Below are 22,758 nucleotides of genomic sequence, written 5' to 3'. Positions count from 1 at the left end.
TCCCTTCCAGGAGCAGCTGGAGAATGAGTAAAGGTTGGAGCATTCTGTAGGTAGGCACCTACGTACTAGTAAATGGATCGGCTAGTACAAGAGCTAAGAGGGTTGTAGCCCTCTGCAGGTTGTAGCCTGCGTGCTGGTAAAGGACTACACCAGTACATTGTAAAAGAAGTTTCTTATTAAAGGAAGATAGAAACAAATTGCAGCAGGTGGTTTTCACCCACATTGGGTTTCCACCTTATATCATGGTGTTCATGTGTGTGCCTTATGTGTGATGATCTGTTCTGTTATACTGCACCTGTTTACTGTTAATATGGTTAATAATGTTCTGATGCATTTACTGAAGATAAACTAACTGAATCATAAGATTGCTGGTTATACGCTGGTTGCTTTAGACACAGTAGCGTGTACACGCTGGTTCACTTAACTGAAGTAGCGTATATGTTTCTGAGAAATTGAAAAAGTTTTATTGATCTGATAATACTGATTCACCCCCCCCTCTCAGTATTATTTCCAACATTCTCTTGTAATTTCAGTACAATGAAGAGGGATTTTGTATTTAAAGAATGGAATTCTCTTGATTTCGGTCGAACTATCACATCCCCTTAAGATCTTACCATTATTTAAATCCAAGGTTGGGTATCCGAAGAACTAAGTAGTAGGTTAGAAATCTATGGAATGGGATAGACAAGCTAGAATTCATGGAAAGTCTGCGGTTTGTCATAGCTATACTACCATATTTCTGTGGGGGGAAAGAGATGGTGGCAAGATCAAGGAAGTGAAGACAACTGATATGTCTACAAGGTTGAAGATTCTAATTGGAGACAAGGTGTCTCCCTTGGATGGTGGGTGAAGCTTCTTCAATTCTAACTTAGGCGAAAACGTCTCAACTTGGTCAGTGCTAGTTTCCCTTTGTGGATATTACTAAGTATAACTTATATGCTCACTGCATGTGGTTAGTTTTGTGGGTCATTCCTGCCTATGGTATGGTCTAGGCTCTGTGGTAGTTTATTGGTCGGGGAAGGTGATTATTTGGTATAATCTAAGCCCTGGGAACCTTTTATTTTTGGACTTGGCTGTTTGCCTTGGTCCAACTGGCCCCCAACTAAGTGATTGGACTGCAGGCCATACTCTATCTAGACAAGGGATCTTATGCCCTCCTTTATACCTTTTTAGCTTGGTAACCTATCTATATCGATGTACATTAATTCTCTGGTATTCAAAAATGATTGGGGGAGCAATTTATATTAAGCATGTTATTATATTATTTGCTTCCAAGGAGTTGTTATTTGTTTGGAATTCATGTTGTTAGTGGATTGGTTGTTTTTGGTGTTGTGCCACCTCTCTCTCTATAGGGGATAAAATTCCTCATCCACAAATGCATGGCCATTTTGGGGATGGAAGTTGTGGCCAACAAAGCTAGTCCTGTGTCGAGATGCAAACTTAGAAGGAAGTGATTGCCTATCACTATGTAACCTCTCTGAGTACAAGGGGGGATATTCAACAGTTAGAGAGACATGTTCATTAAGACAAATAGGTTTATTTAGATTCAAAATTAATATATGAGGTTGGTCATTACCTCCCTAACCCTGGCCACACCAGGGGAAGAAAAAAATAGTACATTCATGCCATTACTCTCCACTGGATGTTAAAAAATATACTAGGACAAATTCTAAAGGAGAAACACAAGGAAATTAATGACATCATCTCCTTCCTGAACGACATTCAACGAAACTAGTGGAAAATGCAGGCAAGTCTGAATAGGTTTGAAGCTTGAGTAGATCACATGGAAAAACAAATTCAATGTGACTTCAAGCCCTCAATGCCTCCTGGTATAAGTGCACAAGACAAAACCCCAGTGACATTGTCAGACTTGTGATTTGGCTACCATATTGTGGATTTTTCTAAGTAGTTTACTTTATGGTTACCTAGTCTTTTATGTTCACTTGTTCTTTGTGGTATTTTGTATAAAATTAGAACTATCATATGCCGACCAACAAATTTGGTTCCCAATATTGTAGAGTGAGGTCGATATTTTTTGAACAATGGTTGTCAATGATGTAACTTGACTTTTGGAGGAAATATAATCAACTTACATAAAAAATAATTTCTATTAAATATTTGGCCTCTAGGTGGGATATGGTGGCTATTAATCAATTTTTCATTTAGTGATGGGTTTAGGGTACTATATGATGGTCGAAATGGATAACATTGACTTTACATATGATAATGAGCCTTCTATGACTCAATAAATATGAACAAGGACTCCAACCACAACACATGCCATCTATATGTGATCCTTGACCCTTGAATGGTACTTAATGAGTTGTTAGGAAATTTTGCACAGGGTGGATGAACCTATAGACCTTGATTGTGCCCATGAGAGGAAAATAAGTATTGATACTAAATATTTCCTATTTAAACGTAGGTTCTAATGTTAAATGAAATGGAAGTTTTACATAGTTATGAAATTATGTAATATAAACACATGCGTTTTTTTCTCTTTCTTTTTTAATAGAAGTTGGAAAATGATTACATCAATAAATTCGTGAAGCTATAGAAAACAATAAAAGGTACATAGGAAACTGATTTCACATAAATATATAATCATATAGAACTTACTAGTTCCACTTGTATTCAACCTTATGGGTCTATGAAAGGCCTATACTAGTTTCATATGACTATGCCAATACAATTGTACTTGAAAATTGATAAAAATTCATCAAAAAACTAAAGGAGTGTTTCTTATAACTAAGATATTATATGGAAGGTGCCTTTACAAATTGATGTTCCTATGATACCTCATCATTTGTCTAGCCAAATATAGGGCTAACAAAACACAAAGGGTGATAAAGTGAGAAGTCCTTGCCCAAAGGAAGAGAAGAAAACCATGAATTTGAATAAGGATGAGTCTTCACTTTCCTTTGCATCACATGTATTTGAGAATCCAATATACAATTAATCTAACAATTAGTTCCCATGAATATATCCAAGCTCAAACTTCATTTGAGCTTGAGTAAATGGTATTCTACTACTTTTCGAATCCACTTTAAATCTTTGGTTTCAAGTTCATGATGACTTAGGGAGTTACTAGTGGCAGGGAACTCCTCGAAGTCCATGGGTGGATGAGACTCAATCATAGAGAAGTGGTGAAATAAACAAGAGAGTAATAATGAGAGAGAAATCTTGAGAGGGGGAATCTATCTTGAGGTGATTCCAAAGGGAAAATACAATTTCTAGATGATGGGGTAGATTTCCCAAATCAAATCAAACTAATGTACCTCCATTACTGCTGGCATCGCTATCCCACAAGCGTAGTGTGGGATATTAAAGGTGAAATTATAGATTCAAATGGGACCAAATATAAACATCATGTGAGAGGATGGTGTTATTATGACTCTATGTGTGATATGTGCTAAGGAATGTTGACAATGAGTCTATCATAGCGCTTTGTAACCTTACACTTGGATATAATTCTTGATTATGGAACAAAATGTATAAATATGAGCATGTTTGGCTTGTGGATCTACATGCTAAGGTATGTTGACAATGAGTCTATCATAGGCCCATTGTAACCATACACTTGGATAACATTCTTGATTATGGAACAAAATGCATATAATATGAGCATGGTTGGCTTGTGGATGATCTACCATGGAATTGTTTTTCCTTTTTACATGAAACAATTCCACTTGATCATTGTTACTTAATAAGGATCTTATATAATCCAGGATTTCTCCAAGTTGGAGATCCTTGGATTTATAATAATAGAAGAGTCTCCAATAATTGTTAGAGAACAAGGAGGGTCCAATAATTGTTAGAGAACAAGGAGAGAAGGACTGAACAATAGTGATTCCCTGAAGAAGGACATAGGCTTCATCCATGTTATTTGATAGTTTTCCTAATTTCCATGCATATAAACATTCTATAATTCCTCCAACGAAAAAGATCGCCACTGCCTCCTCCACACCTTGTGGCTTTCCTAATAAAAACACATGCATGTTATTAATAGCACATGAATATTGTTAACATGTCCATGTTCCTATAAATTCAAAAAATGGTGACACTACATACTTTTCTCCATATGTTGGATTAAATGGTTGCTTTGATCTTGACAAAGGTAGTGGTTTGAGTTTCATAAACAAAAACACATATATTTTTCCATCTCCCTATTCTTATCTCTATTTTCAAACATGTTTTTAGATATGGTTCACCTATTCATTACTAATGAAAATGTATGCACTCATATAGATATGAATGTATATTCTCTCTCTCTCACACTCTCTCAATTTCTATTTCTTATTGATTTTTAGTTGTACATATGTCATAATCTAAAATACACATGTATTTAATTTGTGATGTAACCTTTCAATTCACACCCATTGGAAAATAGATTATATGGCGCACAAGTATAAATATAGATACACATTAAAACATTAAAACACATAAAAAAGAAGTAATTGATAATGTTAAGAACTTCAGATACCTTCTTAATGCTAGAGAGAGAGAGTGTGTATGAAGTTCTTAACATAATCAATTATTTTTAGTTTTTGTGTTTTAATGTGTATTTATATTTTGTGTGTGTGTGTGTGTGTGTATATATATATATATATATATATATATATATATATATATCCATTTCTTTTTTGTGTGTTTGTCAAGTTCTCTGCATTTGACTTTAGGCTTGACCTGTTGCTTGAGAAACCACGACCCTGTCAAAATCGCCCAGGGATCATACCCGATCTGGACCACACCATCCCTTAACATGATTAGATTTTTTCTCTTTTTTTGAACTGGTGACCTTCATATCACTGAATAACTTAACAATAACTTAACACTACACCCATCACCCTCTTATTCTACACCTCATCACTGAATAACTTAACTTAATGATAACTTAACACTACACCCGTCACCCTCTTATTCTACACCCCATAAACATTCTCTTTTTTATTAATTTTTATTTATAAATATGTAATAATCTAAAATAAATTTAATTCTTTATTTTTTAAAGTAAAATTTTATTTATACGTATGTAATAATTTTAAATAAAATTATTTCTTTATTTTTTAGAGTAAATAGATTATATAGTACATAACTATAACTATAAATATAGAAATACAAATTTAAAAAGAATAGAAGTTTTATTACGTTAATACTCTCAAAGACAAATAATTGTAATAAACCACAACTAATTATTGTTTGCAATTATATCAATTTGTTTTAAAGTAATTAAATTTTTTAGACACTAAAACTATGTCTTAAAAAAATAGTTGTATTATATTTTAAAGTATTATAATTATTTTTTGCATGCTGACTCATCACCTTTATTTAAGGAAAATCACTTCACCTGGAAATTCTTACCTAAGCAAAAGCAATTTTAAGACATACTCCAGGCCCAAAATATAAATAATATGTTATTATTAAAAGAACATGATTTTATTTTATTAAATATGTTAATGATATTACCAAATAAAATAAATAAATTTATGTTATTAGATTAATAGATACATTGTTCTTTTGTTTTATATATATATTTTAGTATATTTGATTCATTTTAATTAAAAATATAAAATATTAATAATATTATTTTCATATTGATTATTATTAATTACAAGTTAATATGAAAGTGATGCGCAATTTCATCAATGTTTAGTATAGTGTTTACAATGATTTTTTTTTGTGTGTATTAACAACAAAAATATATTTCATTCTCACCCACAAATAAAACAATTTTATATTTATATTAAGTAACATAATTTTATATGTATAAATAAAGTAATTGAAAGTAAACAATATTTTATATTTTCACTTCAAGGAAATGTGTAATTTTTTAATTTTTAAAAATGTTTTAAGGCCTTATTAACCAAAATATTTTAGTATCAAATTTATGTATATCCATATAAATAGGAAAATGAAATAAATAGGAAAATGAAATGTTAACCATATATAAAATAAAATAAAATATTTCAATATCATATATAGAAAATCTGCTACTTTCCAATATCAAAGAAATTTCTACTATTATTATATTCACTCTCAACTATAAATAAAATATTTATATGTCAATATTAATTTTGTATCAATTTCACCAAAAAAAAAATAATTTACAAAAGATTTTTCTGCGAAAATCACATGAAATATCGTGTTCATCGTCAGGACAAGTTGAAGAAACAGATCCAGCTTAGCATGTTAAATAGACCGAGCAGAGCCTCCAATGGCTAGTTTGACCAACCGCTAATATTGACTAATGGACCGGGATCAAAACATTTTTAATAATAAAAAGGAGATAAAAATAATTTAAATTAGTGATAATAGTTTATTAATAAATAGTTAAAAATTATAGGTTAATTATTCTTTAAAAGGAAATTAGTTGCAAAGGACCAGTTCTATGAATAAATTAAATGTGAATACGAGTTAAATGTGAATAAAAATAACTAAATAATAAAAAAAATAATAAAAAAAATAATAATAAATAAATAAATAATAATAATAATAATAAAAATAACACTAAAAAAAATAATTGAAAAATCACAGAAGCCTAAACTCTATAAAAAATAATTGAAAAAAAATCCTTACATTTCCATTAAAAAAAACAGAAAACTAATTTAATCTGGATTATAAATTAGTATACATCTATCCCATCTAAAAAATCATTTTTAGATGCAAACTTAAAAAAAAAAAAACTAATTTAGTCTTGATTATAAATTAGTGTAAATCTATCCCATCTAAAAAGAGATCAATTTTTTCGAAGACGCAAACTTTTTTTAAGAAAATAAATTTGCAAGATCTATGCCTTAAAAATTTAATTTCTATTAATTTTTAATAAAATATTAATGATGTTTTTTCATTGTGCTTATTCAGTAGTTAGTTACAACTTAAAGGCGATATATAGTTCCATCTATACTTAACCTAGAGTTGACTTGAAATATTTAAAAAGATATATTAATAACAAAATATTATTTCACTTTCATTCAAATAAAATATTTTTACACTGGTATAAGTAACATAATTTTATACGAACATAAATTGTAATTGAGAGTAATTTTTTTCTTATATTTTCACTTTTAGTGAAATGTGTAACTCTTTTACTTTTTAAAAATGTTTCAATAGTAGGGTAAGAGATTGTCTCCTAAGAGCAAGAAAACAAGGCCTAAGACCTAGATGTAAGAGTGAAAGCATGCCCCTTTACAAACCACCAATAAGTGATTCTAAGTAGAATGATTTTCCTTGAATAAAAAAAGTGACATAGTTTTCTTTGAATAAAGATCACGAATTAACTTACATGAGCCACTGATGAATTTTATCACTACTAAATTTTCCTAATGTATAAATAAAATCAACTTAAATTTTCCTAATGTATAAATAAAATCAACTAAAATAAAATATTTGAATATAATTAAACTGTGATGTACCATGAAAGTGTTTTTCTTTTTCACATAAAAACATTCCATTTAATACTTGTTACTTAAGAAAGATCGTATCTAATCGAGGATTACTCCAAATTAGGATTCTTGGATTTATAATAATTAAAAAGTCTCCAATAATTGTTAGAGAACAAGGAGACGAAGATTGGAAAATAGCCATTCCCATAAAAACATAGGATTCAACCATGTTATTGGATTGTTTTCCTAATTTCCATGCATATAAACATTTTATAACTAACTAGTCCAAGGAAAAGGATTACCACCCTCCCAAAAAAACATATGCATGCTATTAATAGCACATGCATATTATTAACATTTCCAGGTTCCTATAAATTGAAAAATGGTGGGACTACATATTTTTCTCTTATTTTGGATTAATCGTTGCTTTTGAGCCTTATAAACAAAACCACACACATACATTTTTTTTAATCCCTATTCTTATTTTTATTTTCAAACATGTTTTTGGATATGATTCATATATTAATTGCTAATGAAAATGTGTGCACTTATAAAGAAAGATATGTATGTAGATATTCTTTTTCACATAGGTAATGTTTCTATTTATTATTAATTTTTATTTTTACATATATCATAATATAAAATATACATATATTTAATTTTTTTTTTCTCGGCAAAACTAACTAATCTATTTTATTATATACAGGTAACATTACATTCAAGGAAAACTGGCTGCCCAGGACCGACTGTGGCTCCTTGGGCAACACTTTTAGACTCAGACTTCTCCCTCGCATGGCAGCATCTCTAGAAAAGAATATTACACATGACGTAGCTTAGTTCTTGGAAGAGAAACAAAACTGCCAATGCAATGGCTGACAAAAAACGTCCCACGCAGGGGCATACAACAAAACATCCCACGCAGGGGATTCCAACAGACTTTACCAAGCAGGGGACAAAAACTGCCCACGCAGGGGCTTCCAACATACTTTGTTAAAGTAACCGTGAGCATGGCATGAACTAAAAGGAAACAAACAACGATAATTAACATAACCCAGATACACACAGAGACCCAGCACACATACCCGACCCGAGAGAGAGAAGAGTGTGAAGGAGAGTGCCCTTGAGAGTTAGTCGTCTGGTTTTTCCTCACGAATCCAGCACCAGCCTTGACCCTCTGGGACGCCCTCCCACATCGCCATCCAGTCCGGTAGCGCCTCTCGCTTTGGCTCTTGCGGTTGAGTGGAGGCTTGCTGATGCTCCCCTTCCAAATTACCCTCTGCATTAGATAACTGCACCATAGGGCTTTTCTCCTTATTGCCCTCTGAGAGAACCTCAGCATGGGTTGGTTGTGTTCCTTCCCTGTCTTCCTCTGGAGCCTTGGTGAAGAGGACTGAAATATGTGCCTGAATTCCTTCGTTGTCCCGCGAGCTGCCCAAGGTGAAAATGGCCGAGCCGAACGCTGGGAGCTTGGGCGTTCCGTCATTAGAGCTTCCAGCCTCCAGAAATTGACCAGCTGAAATTGGTGTGGCTCCCACCCTTCGATAACAGTAGCAGCAGCAGCAGTGATGATGAACATCTGCTGCAGGGGGTCGAGAAGACTCCCCACGCCCCGAGCCTCTTCTGCACGACATTCTCTCACGCGGTGGTGCCATGGATTCCAGCACAGTTCCTGAGAGCCTGTTGCAATTGCGAGCCCTCCCAAATGAGCTCTGTACACAATGGAACTCGGGGCTAAACTCAACAGAACAAAAACTAAGGCCCAAATAAACCAACAGAGCGTAAACCTTCTCTGAGCGAATGTCTTCGCTTTCAACTTCAACTGCACCGCGTTTTTGCCCAGCGATCTGAGGAACTGCCTCAGCATTCTGAGCCCAGCACTGTGATATTCCTTCATACTTAAGCCAACAAACATTCCTTTGAAGCCTGCCTGCATTAAATGCACTCTGCTTCCCCGCCATCGTTTCCAGCGTCTGCGTTAAGGCATTCAATATGCCTCTCCCGTCTTAAAGCCTCGTCTGCGATGAGCAATGAAGGCCCTCGACCTTCACGTGGAGGCACATGCTGGGCATGTGGCCTGCCATTTCCCCTGTCCTTGACACCCGCATCCGGGGACATATCTTTAATTTTTAATGTAATTTTTTAATTCATATTTATTGGAAATAAATATATACATATATATCTATATTATTTTTTATTTGTATATATGATCATGTTTTATTTTTTATTATTTTCATTTTCATTAAAAAGAGCAGGTTATATTTACATTGAAGGTGGCCTCAACCCACCCTTAGGAAACCAGGTCTGTTGGTCACCTTACTACATTATAAGCCATCAAAAAATAAAATAATTTGAGATTGTCTAGCATAGCTATATATGCCTGATTATCCTTAATTCTCCTAGTATCTAGATAACTAAGACATAAAATTAAGGTTTGCAAAGCCTTCATCTACATGATGCAAAAATTAAAAACCAGACTGTGCACATCATACTACTCTTCATCAAAAGAGTCCACAGGTGTTGGATATTTTGAACTCAAACCGGGTAATTCCGTCTAAGGAAGACAAAGAATATGCTTTTCTATGTGGCTAAGGTGAACATTCTATTGCTGAATCTAGAATTGTATGAGCTGAAATTCGTTACGGATTTCCTAGAGTCTGGGATCAGCCTTGGATGGGTCAGCTGAAGGAGTTGTCAAGGTTCTTTCCACTATATTATTCATCAACCAATAGAGATAGAAAGTTTGTTTGTATTGAGAGGACCTACCTTTTGAGTGTCCAAGATCCAACACCAATTCTCTCCATTCCTCCACTTCCAATTCTTCACGAGATACTTGTTGATTTAATTCCGCTTCCCATCCAAAGATGAGTAGGTGAATATGAGGCTGAGTGACAATTTGGTATGTCTGAGCCGATTCTTGAATAATACCAAATGTAGACTTGCGGCTTCGACCCCGAGCTAAACATGGTTGGGGTTGGCTACCTCACCGCCACAGACTATCACGTCGATTCCTCCCCATGCCTCCTCTTGTCAAGGTGCCTCTGCCAGAGGAAGTGCACACTATAATGTAGTGTTGACGACCACGAGAGTGATATGGTACCCTGAAATGGAAAACTAAGACCACCAGCTCGAGGCGTTTTACTAGCTTAAGGACCTGGTGTGTACACTGATATCACAACATGATTACATATAACTATGAGTGTGAAGCCAATAAAACAAATCTTTTCCCATGATATGGGATGGGTATGCCTTGATAGGCCAAACACATCAACCAAGGGCTCCCCGAGCTTTTGTGAGACATAACACAAAATCCATTCCGAAGTATCCTCTCGCAGGAGACCCCTTCTCTTGAAGACCAGTAGGTACAAAAATAAAACATGATACAAGACTAAATAATCCATATAGAGAATGTGTAATGAATTCCAATTATTAAGTCCCAAATACATGTCCATCTGAGAAAGTAAAATTCCATAACAAATAGAGACAATTCTACCATACTGAGACAACCCATAAAAAAAAGCTCTTTCCTTCGAGATTTCACAAGATATTGCCTTTCTAACCCAAAATATCATCTCATAGTCTCTTCACCAATGAATTATCAAATAAAACTTAGCCTCATGGGTAAGGAGATAAGAGAAATACACTAAGAGAACATATCCACTGTCGCCGTCCACAGGGAAGAAGATGAGACTGACTGCACCAGGGTGGTGGGTCTTGTGAATAACCTTCAAGAGTGCCACAAAACTTTCCAGCAAACTTGTAACCATTCCAATAAGAATACCTCCCACTCTTTCTAAGCTCATGACATAAAAACCCAACAAGGAAATGTCGCGTCATTCTCTTTGCTCACCATTAATGTCTTGCATGTGCATTGCCACCTTATAGATGATAGAAAGTGTGTGAGGGCCGAAACATGAACATCACCATCCTTTCTCATAAAAACTCTATTCATGGCATGAATACCATGGTATCCAATTTTCTACTATCACTCCAATCAGGGAGTACATCTATAATAAAGTAAATAAACAAGTATTTAATTTTTGAAGCAACTATTTATCGTCAAATATAACTTGAAAATAGATTATATGGTGGATAACTAAACAAAGACACATAGACGCACACAAACACATGCACACACACACACACATATGTATATAGTATTATATTATATGTATATTGTAGAAATTAATGTGTAGATTCAATACTGCTCATGAATTTTTATAAATCACAAAACTTGAAGCTACTCTACTGATCTGCGAAAGTTAATTTACCATATAAAACAATAATCATTGACATGCAAAAGGAAAAATCACACATACACAAATATTTATCTAGGGGAAAACAACTACTCAAAACCCCTTACTATCTGTATTGCATTAATCAAAGAATATAGAAGAAATACAATGCTTTCTCAAGCCTGAGCACACCCCACAAGTGTATAGTCTATACCTTTGCCTAACTGATTGATCTTGGCCCAACACTTAGCTAATTGCAAGCCTTCCTAAGCTCTTATTTCTTTGCGTTTTTCCCTTAGGAAATTGCCCCTATTTTTTAGTAATTTCACACCAAGGAATTACGCAATAGCCTTAGGCAATTCGGTGACTGCATGCACCACCTATACACATGGGAATATGCTACCACTGATAGCACACTGCCTTGGGATCTCCACATAAGTTGGATAACTCTAATTCTATGCATGCAACAATTATTTTGGGTTAATTTATCAGTTAACTGGTTGATTACTGAGTGTAGTTGAAGTTACACATTCATAACTTGACCTCCACTAGTTCTTCTGACAGTTAGAACTAATTAAACTGAAAATAACTCAAATTAACTAAAATAGATTGCTACAAATTAGCAATCAATCATGTAGAACTGAACTCAAGTGTCTCCAACTTGAATTTACTGAGGTAACTGAGTGACAAGATCCATGTCATCTCAATTAATTACCTCCATGTATTTTGCTGAAATAGAAATTTGAATTCTAATCTAGTTTGACCAAGGCAAAGTCAAAACTAGATTTTCTTGATGCATTTTCAAGACTCCTTCTCAGCAAGAAAGGGATTATTAGATACCCCAATCCTTTTTCTTTAGAACTCAAATTTTCCTCTTGACAAGGCGTTTGTCAAAATATCTGCATCTTCTTCCTCTCTCAGAATGTACTGCAACAACATAATCTGCTTCTGCACACAGTCTCGTAGATGATGATACTTGATGTCGATATGCTTGGATTGATCATGAAATATTGGATTCTTAGAGAGTTTTATGCAACTTTGATTGTCATAGTAAATCACTATAGGATCCATCTTATGACCAAATAGTCCAACAAGAATCTTTCTCATCCAGGTAGCCTCACATGCTGCTTGACTTGCAACCATGTACTTTGCTTCTGTTGAGCTGAGTTCCATAGATCTTTGCTTCCTGATGTACCAAGAAACCATCGCTGAAACAACATTGAAAATCCCTCCTAATGTGCTCTTCCTGTCTTATGGACTACCCACCCAATCTGCATCTGTGAAGCCTTGCAACTTCACTCCCTCTGTCCGTATGTACCAAAGACCATATTGAGTAGTGCCTCTAAGGTATCTCAACAGATGCTTTGCTGCCTTTTAATATAGTTTGTTTGGCTTAACTTAAGTTGGTTAAATGCATAACACATGTTTGGTTGTGTTTTCACCAAATACATGATTGAACCCACAAGATTCCTGTAAATGGTAGCCTCCACTACTTCACCTGAAGTAGCATCCTCTTTCTTCCGATTCCCTGCTAGAGGAGTCTCCATGGGTTTGCACCTGTCCATGTGGAACCTTTGAAGTATATCATTGGCATACTTTCACTAAGAGAAAAATAGTTCCTCATATCCTTGCCATACTTCCAATCCAAGGAAGTAGTGCATGAGGCCCATGTCCTTCATCTTGAACTCTCTTGTAAGGTCCTCCTTGCAAGATCTGATCAACTTCTCATCACCAGTAATGATCAAGTCATCAACATATAACACAATAATTAATAATTTACCTTCTACCATAATGTAATAAAGGTTTTCATCTGCTTCACTTTAAGTGAAGCCCAAACCGGTGAGATAACTATCGATCATGGTATACCAAGCACATGGTGCTTGCTTGAGTCCATATAATGATTGCTTGAGTTTGCACACATGCGAGTCTCTGTCAAAGGTCTCAAACCCCTGTGGCTGATAAATTTATACCTCTTCCTCAACAACTCCATTGAGGAATGTTGTCTTCATATCCATTTGGTGGATCTTCCACCCCATCTTCGTTGAAAATGCTAGAATTGACCTGATGGATGAGTACCTTACTACTAGAGAAAAGGTCTCCTCATAGTCAATTCCCTCCACCTGAGAGAACCCCTTGGCCACAAATCTGGACTTGTGTTTCTCTATTCTCTTGCCCATTGCATGCTTTATCTTGTAAAGACATCTTGAAACAACCACTGATTTATCTGCTAGTCTTGGGAACACTTCCCAAACACTTTTTTTTGACAATGGAATCATATTCCTCTACCATAACATCAACCCAAAATGGTTTCTCTATAACTTACTTGAATGAGGATGGATATATATCTACAATCTCACTCATTAGATCCATGTAGCAAGTGTATTGATTCAGTGACCTTCTCTCCCTAAGCTATGATGTGGGTTCTCCCACATTCTCTCTAAAATCTTGCAATAATCTGTTAGCTTCCCTGGTTCACTTCCTTCCTTCTCTAGATGTCTCTGCTTGAGTGGATGTCTCCACTCTCTGCTTGTGGCTCCTCCACAACTTCACGAGGTTATTCCTTTGGAGCCAAAAACTCATGATAAAGCTACAACTAAATCTCCATCTCAAGAGAAAACCTCATTTCCTTCTCCTCATCAAACTTCACATCCCATCTGGTACCCCACAAATATTCCCAACTCAGCTGTTGGCTCTAGATTTTTCCTTTCTTCCTTGGAAACATGACAATAAGCTGATCACCCAAAGATCCTGAACTGTGACACATCTGGTTTCTTCCTTGAAAAATATTCCTCTGGTGTACTCATGCCAAAAATCCTGTGAGGACTCCTGTTCTACAAATAGATCGCTACGTTGCATGATTCAACCCACATGTGTAGAGGTAGGATTTGGTCATGCAACATCACCTTTGCTGCTCCCACAATACTTTTGTTCTTCCTCTTAGCTACCCCATTTTGTTGTGGGTTAGGGGGTGTTGTCAACTCCCGTCAAATGCCTTTGTTTTCACATAATTGTTTAAAATCATTCAACACATATTCATCACCGTTATCTCTCCTGAGAGCCTTCACTTACCTGCTAGTTTCTTTCTCCACAAGTGATTTAAGCTGAACAAATTTGGAGTATGTTTAGTCTTTCTTCGGAATGAAGTAGATCCAACAATTTTATGAGAAATCATCTACAAATATAACATAATACATGTGCTTGGCAGTGGACGCTATTAAGAAAGGTCCACATACATTAGAGTGGATCCTTTCAAGGACAACATGCGCCCTGCTATCCCAATCATTGAAGGTGGATTTTGTGTACTTCCCCAATGTACACCCTTTGCATATATCCTACTGCTCTAGTGCTCCTTTGGGGATGCCTGTAGAAATATGCTACATGATATTCAAAGTGCCATGATGCAAATGACAAAGTCTTCTATGCCATAATTCGCCGACATCTCGACTTTGTACCTTCTCTTCTTTTGTGCTCAATGTTGCACAATATTCCACATCTAATTTGTAGAGGTTCTTCACTCAAACCCTAATCTCCTTCACTTGTCCCATGGTGATATTTCGTCTCAGGAAAGCCTTCCCTTTGTTGAATATCACATCATAGCCATGGCTTCCAACATAGCTACAGAAACTAGATTCTTCTTCAGACTTGGTATACACATCACATCCTTGATCGTAAGAGGGGAGACAGACTCCCTTTGAAAAGTAACTATACCAATACCGGTTGCACTATACCTTCCATCATCTCCCCTCTCGATGTGCACCTTGAGATCCTTCTGCTCCAAGTCACTGGAAAATTATTTGTTGCCCATCATGTGAAATGAGGCACCGCTGTCGAGATACCACACACTACCTGTCACTGTGCTTGCCATGCATGCAATGCAGGTAAAATCAAGTTCGAAAGGTGAAGCCAAGGCTTCACCCGCTGCTCCTCATGTAGTCTTCTTGCTTGCCTTCTTGTGCGGACACTTCGTTGTATAGTTCCAAAATTCATGACAATGAAAGCACTTGATTCTGGACAAGTCTTTCTTATTTCCCCCTTGAATCGAATATGGTTTGAATTGGGATTTCTTCCCCTTCCCTTTCCATCCAAGGCACAATTCTCCTCAACCTTGCCCTTGGATGGGGTCCCATCTCTGGTGTTCAGCCTTATTTCTTCCTACACTAGATCAGACCATAATCACTCCTAATTTGGTATTTTATCTCTACCATTTACTGAATCTTGATAGGTATGCCAACTCTTGGGAAGGCCCAAAAGGGCCAGAGCTACCAAGTCTTCTTCAAGGACAATCACACCGACCCTGCCAAGTTCATCACAACACTGTGTAAACCTGCTTAGGTACTGCGTAATTGTGTTGTTCTTTTGCATCTTGATACTTCGAAGCTTGTCCTTGAGTTCCATCTTCCTTTGGTCACTTCTTTCCACATCATGAACAAAGTCTTTTTTCCGTGGAGATTCAAGACACTATGATCCCGAACTCCCTCCAATATGATTCTCCTTGCTTTGGCCACATCCTTCTTCCACTGAGCAAGGTTTTGGGCATCAAATGCTTGGGGTTTTTCTACATTTGTCTTGACGTCTTCTAGCAGCCCATTATCATCCAATACTTCTTCCATCTGGTCCTTCCATGCAACAAATTTTGAGGTGCCTTCCAAGGCATACTCGAGCTTGAGTCCATTGAAAGCCATCTCCTCAGTCCTGAAGAAAACCTGAAACACTGATCTTCAAATTCGAATCTACCGCAATGACAACTTGGAAATCTCTTCTCTACAATGATTCCAACTCTAATACCATGTAGAAATTAATGTGTAGATTCAATACTTCTAATGAAATTTTCTAAATCACAATATTTAAATATACTCTACTGATATGCAGAAGTTAATTCACCATCTAAAACAAGAATCAAAGACATGCAAAAGGAAACATCACACATACACACAAATTTATCCAAAGGAAAGCAACTGCTCAAAACCCCTTACTATATGTATTGCATTAATCAGAGAATAGAGAAGAAATGCAATGCTTTCTCAAGCTTGAGCACACCCTACAAGTGTATAGTCTATCCCTTTGCATGACTGAATGATCTTGGCTCAACACTTAGCCAATTTCAAGCCTTCCCAAGCTCCTATTTCCTTGCGTTGTTCCCTTGGGAAATTAACCCTATTTTTAGGAATTTCACTCCAAGGAATTACGCAATAGCCTTAGGTCAATCTTTGACTGAACGCACCACCTGTACACATGGGAATATGCTACAACTAATAGTACACCGCCTTAGAATCTCCATCTCAACTGGATAACTCAAATTCTCTACATGCAACAATTATTTTGAGTTGATTAATCAGCTAAATGGTTGATCACTTAGTGTGGTTGAAGTTACACATCCACAACTTGACCCCCACTAGTTCTTCTGACAATTAAAACTAGTTAAAATGATAATAACTCAAATTAACTGAAATAGATTGTTACAAATTAGCAATCAATCATGTAGAACTGAACTCAAGTGTCTCCAAATCAAATTTACTGAGACAACTAAGTGACAAGGGCCATGTCACCTCAGTTAACTACCTCCAAATATTCCGCTGAAATAGAAATTTGAATTTTAATCCAGTTTATCCAAAACAAAGTCAAAATTAGATTTTCTTGCTACATTTTCAACCCCTCTCTCTATATAAATAAATATATAAATATAATATTTTATTATGTTAATTCTCTCGAACACTCTTTTCACATTTAACCTCACAATTTAAATTTTTATTAATTTATTAGTTTAAAAAAATATAATAACATTTTAATAATTATAACACACGAGAACTATTATTAGAAGAATGCAATTTTCTTTTATTAAATATATTAATAAATACAATTATTTTATTGTATTAGTAGGCACATTTTGCAATGTAGTGTTGTATACTCAACCTAAAACTCACAAATGACCTTCTACACATGTATGTCTATATATATAGACTAAATAAAAAAATAATGTTAAACATATTTGGTGTAACACCCATCTAACACACCTTTATAAAAAAAGTATTTACTTGTTCTAACCTTTAAGATTTACCACTTAAAAGATGTGTTACCTTTGTAAACATTATATTTCTTTTTTTATCCTATAGAAAAGGTTCAAAGTATATCCTTTATAATTGTGAAAGTCATAAGATTTCTGGCATTGGTGTATTCATAAAAATATTTCTCCATAGTTATAATCACTCCACCTTACATTAAATTTATGTTTCAATTCGATTATATAATCCGGGAGGCATTAAGTATTTTTCAGAAGAGAAAAATTGTAATCTTCCATTATGAGAGAAAAATTACACGTAGTAGATGCCTGAGGTATATGCGATACCTGTATAAATAGTCTAGTGCTTTGTACATATTTTTCTAAAGTAAAAATCATGGCCATGCCATCCATTTTCAAAAAACAATATTGTCTCTTTTGTCATAATAATATATGCATATTTCTTTATCTATGTATAAATGAAAAAAACATCGCCTGTAGTTACAATGTAATCTAAGGCCGATCCACCTTGAAGTAGTCCTAGTCTATATATGGTCTATGATGATATTGATAGACCTCTGTACCTAGCTGTTCATTGATTATCCACTTGCCTCGGGGAAGTAGCGAGCCCTCCTTGGAAATCTTGTCAGCATCCTCATTGTATTCCCTATGTATATGTTGACAAGAGACCATATTAAAACTAGATTTGAGATTATGCACATCATTCAAAATATTTTGAAGAGATATGGCATGACATTGGTTTTTTGCATTGAACCAATTTATTATAATTTGAGAATCTCCAAATATATGTACAGAAGTGTAGTTATGTGCAAGAGTGAAATGCAACAAGTGTCTGAGATTAATAAGCTCAACGAAGTTGTTTGTTCCTTCACCCAGCCCTAGTTTGACTTTGTAAAGGTGCTGTTCCGAGATATATAAGCAAAAACCCCCCTGCACAGCCTTGAGTTTGTGTTGCCCCGTCGAAGAAGGCCCATGGCTGGGATTTATTGATGATACCAGGTCTGGATATTGTGCGGGTGCGAGTTGGCTCATCGTCAGGGATGTCATGGTAAGTAGACACTGCCTTTGTAGTAAGCAGTTTCCAGTTGACAGACTGATTCTTGAAAATGTGTCGATTTCATCCAAGCCAGATGGACCATCAAATTATAAGAGGGAGGCATTGGTATTTCTTCCTTTGATGAGCTATGATCCAGTTATTCCAGGCTTGTAATATAGAAGGACCCTGCCAAGTATTTCTTAATGAGAGCTGTTGTGTAATGGCCTGTTAGAATTGAGTGACATATGAACAGGACAAAAATGATGTTCATTGGTTTCGGATGCCTGTTTGCAGAGGACACACCAGCTCGGCCCGTATATGGATCTATGCATAAGTGCCTCTCCCATGGGGGTTTTGTTGTTTAATACAGACCACATGAATAGTCAGGCTCGAGGGGGAGCTTTAAGCTTCCAAAGCTGCTGCCACCAATCATGTGTATGGTTGGGCTTTCAGGCCTAAATTAGATGCATGTATCCCAGTTTTGGACTGTATTTCCCGTGATCAGCAGGGGTCCAAGCTACGACATCTGGATCCTGATTGAGAATAATATGCGCTTCGTATAGAGCCCCAATGTATGTATCCCAAGTTTGCTGCCACTGTGCAGGGATATTCATGTTTTGAGCTGATCTCTAGTACTGTCTAAGAAAGGATCGGTGGTCTTAATCTGTAATATCTGCGATCGTCTTAACTTCCCTGTGATTAAGATATTGTATGAGCTCTGGAGGAAGAAGGAATCGATTACCCCCACCTATCCACGGGTTGACACCAATTCTCACGGAAGAACCATTGTTTATCCGCCATGCTAGATCTTCTATGATGAAAGGAATAGTCCGTAAGATTGTTTTCTAAACAATGGATATTCTTCCACTAGGCTAGTCATGTTGGCAAACCCAGTCCAGGATCTGATGTGGCCAGATGTATTTATGATATGTCACGGTCATCCAATGATTGTTAGCAGTAAGGAGAGACCAACTCATCTTTGCTGCTAGTGCCTTTGCAAAATAAGGCAAATCTTTTAGCTTCCATCCCCCCATTTCTTTGGGAGGGTGATGTTTTTCCAACAAACCCAGGCAAATATTTTACCTTCCTTGTGCCCATTCCAAAGGTAGCATCTACATATCTGTTGTATACGACGGGGGATTCCCCGAGGGATCTAGGCGAGGGACATCCAATATACTGGGGTGGCTTCCAGAACATATTTGATCAGGACAAGTCTCCCTACCCTAGAGAGTAATCTGTGATTCCAACTTTTCAGCCTCTTCTCCAACTTGACCACTAACCAGATCCAGTCAACAATCCTATAGCTGTTGGGTTTAAACCAGAACCCCAAATATTTGAGTCCATCTGAGAGATTGAGAGGAGTGTGAAGAAAGTGTAGATTGACTGCTCTAGATTCTTGAGGGGTAGTATAAGACAGGGTGATCGAGGACTTGGATTGATTCGCTATCATACCAGTGGCTTTTTCAAAAAGGGTGAGGATCTCATGGAAGGTGGCTGAGTCCCTGACACTGCCATCTAAGAATATTAGGACATCGTCTACAAAAAGAAGGCGTGTGACGTGGAATAGATCTGAAATTTTAAGGCCTTTAAGTCTGCCCTCCCTCTTTGCCGAGGCAATAAGCCTGCTAAGACCCTCCATCACCAGAAGAAACAAAAGGGGAGATAGGGGACAACCTTACCTTAGTCCTTAGTCAAAAATAAAGAAGTGAGATGCCGAGCCATTGATCAGAATGCTATATGAGACTGTATTGATACAACATATAACCCAATTGATAAAATCAATAGGGAAGCCTAAGTGAATGAGAATCATCTTAATATAGAGCCAGCTTACACGGTCAAAAGCCTTGGCGAGGTCAATCTTAAGAATAATGCTTTTCAAAGCCTTTTTTTTTATTGAGTGAATGGCTTCTTGGGCTGTGCCAATAGCTTCATGAATTTTCCTGTTATGGAGTAAAGAAAACTGCTAAGGGGAGATATGTTTGGATAGAATGGGTTGAAGCCGATTAGCTATGATCTTGGCAATGATTTTGTAGAGAGTGTTGCAGAGAGAGATAGGCCAGAAATCATTGAAGGAGTTCAGGGAATCCGATTTCAGGATAAGAGCTATGAAGGTGGTATTGATGGCCTCATACATTCTCTCTGACATCCTACACTCTTCTACTACACTTAGGAGATCATTTCCAATGATGTCAAAGAATATAAGATAAAATTCGATAGGCCATCCATCCGGCCCAAGGCTTTTGTCCTTTTGGAACCACTTGACGGTTCCTTCCAATTCTTCTCTAGAGATAGGGGCAATGATCTCATCCGCTGTATCTTGACTGAAAAATCGGGGAAAGTGCCTAGCTACACAGATGATCTCAGCTAGGTTACATACAGGAGGTTCCTTGAAGAGTTGTTGGAAGTGTGCGATGCCCAACTGTGAGAGCTGGGGGAAAGTGTGAGTAGATCCTCCATAAGGTGTGGCCAGATGCTAGATGGTGGTAGTGATTTTTCTTCCTTTGGAAATGTTTTGGAAGTACTTGGTATTTCCATCTCCTGATTTGAGCCAGATAGCCCGACTCTTTAGCCTCCAGGTTTCCTCCCGTTCCTTTAAAATCTTTGCTTTTTTGTTTTCCAGATCAATCAGGCGGGCTTTGTCTTCAGCACTCATGAAACCCTTATTATTGTCATCGGTAAGGTTAACCAGGTCAGCTTCCACAGAGGAGAGGGTCTGGTTCTCCTTCCAATGTTTATCTTTGGCCCACTTGATAGTGAGTTTCTTGAGCTGTAGTAGATTTTGGCAGAAACCTTCAGCCTTAGAATGACACTGTGAGGGTGGGTTTAGTGCCTAGTAATTCTTGACCAGCTTAATATAAGTGGGGTCCTGTAGCCATACAGAGTTGAACTTGAGGGGTGCCCGAGGTTTGATTGGAGGACCAATAACTTCCAGGTAGATAGGAGAGTGGTCAGATATGCCTCCTGACCCCACCCATTGCCTATAATGGGTTAGGTGCTACAACAACTGGTTCTTGATGACAAACCTGTCAAGTCTTTTGGCTAGGGCGGCCTCTCCAACCCTTCTATTCCTCCAAGTAGGTAGAGGCTTTATCATAGGAACATCAGTGAGTTGGGCCTGATCGAGTAGGGTTTCCATAGCTTCTGAGAGGGGATCCACTTGGGCCGCAGAGCCCCAAGACTCACTAAATCCAATAGAGAAGTTTAGATCCCCTCCTAGTATGAGGTTGTCAATAGAGGATAGGGATAGATTAAGGACTTGATTCCAAAAAGCCTCTCTTCCATGGCATGACCCTGAGATCCATTCCCATATCGGCAGAGAAGAAATAAATGCCCAATAACCCTTACCTCCCCAGATTGCCAAGGGTTTGATGGATCGGGGATTATATCCAATAGACAAACCTCTAGAACGTCCCGTGACATCAAGTGCAATGAAAATCCATCCGGGGTAGATTGATTTTAAAGTCTTGGAGACATGCTGTGCTTCACCTAGGGTTTCTTGTAGGAGTATTAAGTCGACCAGTTCCGCAGTGAAAAGTCTACGGAGGGATAATTTTTTGGGTGAACTAGCCAAGGTCCTATAGTTGAAGGAAAGGTATTTCATGGGGGAACCATGTCTAGGTTTTTATTTGCTCTAAGAACCTGATCAATAGATGATTAACTGCTCGAGATAACCTCTGCCCCAACACGTAGTATTGCGTGGGTGAGGTATGATTTACACCCTCTAGGTGGTCTAGCCAAAGGTGTAGGTAGATTCAGACCTAGGCCAGTGTATGGAAGAGGATCCCCATATGGTGTTCTCAATCGAAGGTTATAGGGGTGAGGAGGAATGGGGGGGGGTGAGGGGGGAGTGGGGGAGATCACAGGGTGAGTGGAGGGGAGAGTGGGGGAGATCACCGGGTGTGTGGAGGGGGGGGGGTGGTAGAATCGACCAGATGATGGGAGAGGTGGGAGCAGGAGATGGACACCGGGGAGATGTTGACATGAGAATGCGGTGCAGAATGATTATGATGTGCATTAGATGCAATAACATAAGAAAGAGAAGGGATTGAGGGAAGAGGAGTACCCGCTGATCGAGCCACTTCTGTCACTGCC

Source organism: Pinus tabuliformis, chromosome Q, assembly GCF_031772625.1.
Source record: "Pinus tabuliformis cultivar Carrire ecotype Pingquan chromosome Q, CPIR1, whole genome shotgun sequence".
NCBI classification, from domain to species: Eukaryota; Viridiplantae; Streptophyta; class Pinopsida; order Pinales; family Pinaceae; genus Pinus; species Pinus tabuliformis.
The sequence above is the reverse complement of the archived record's forward strand: the minus strand, read 5'-3'. Positions refer to the sequence as shown.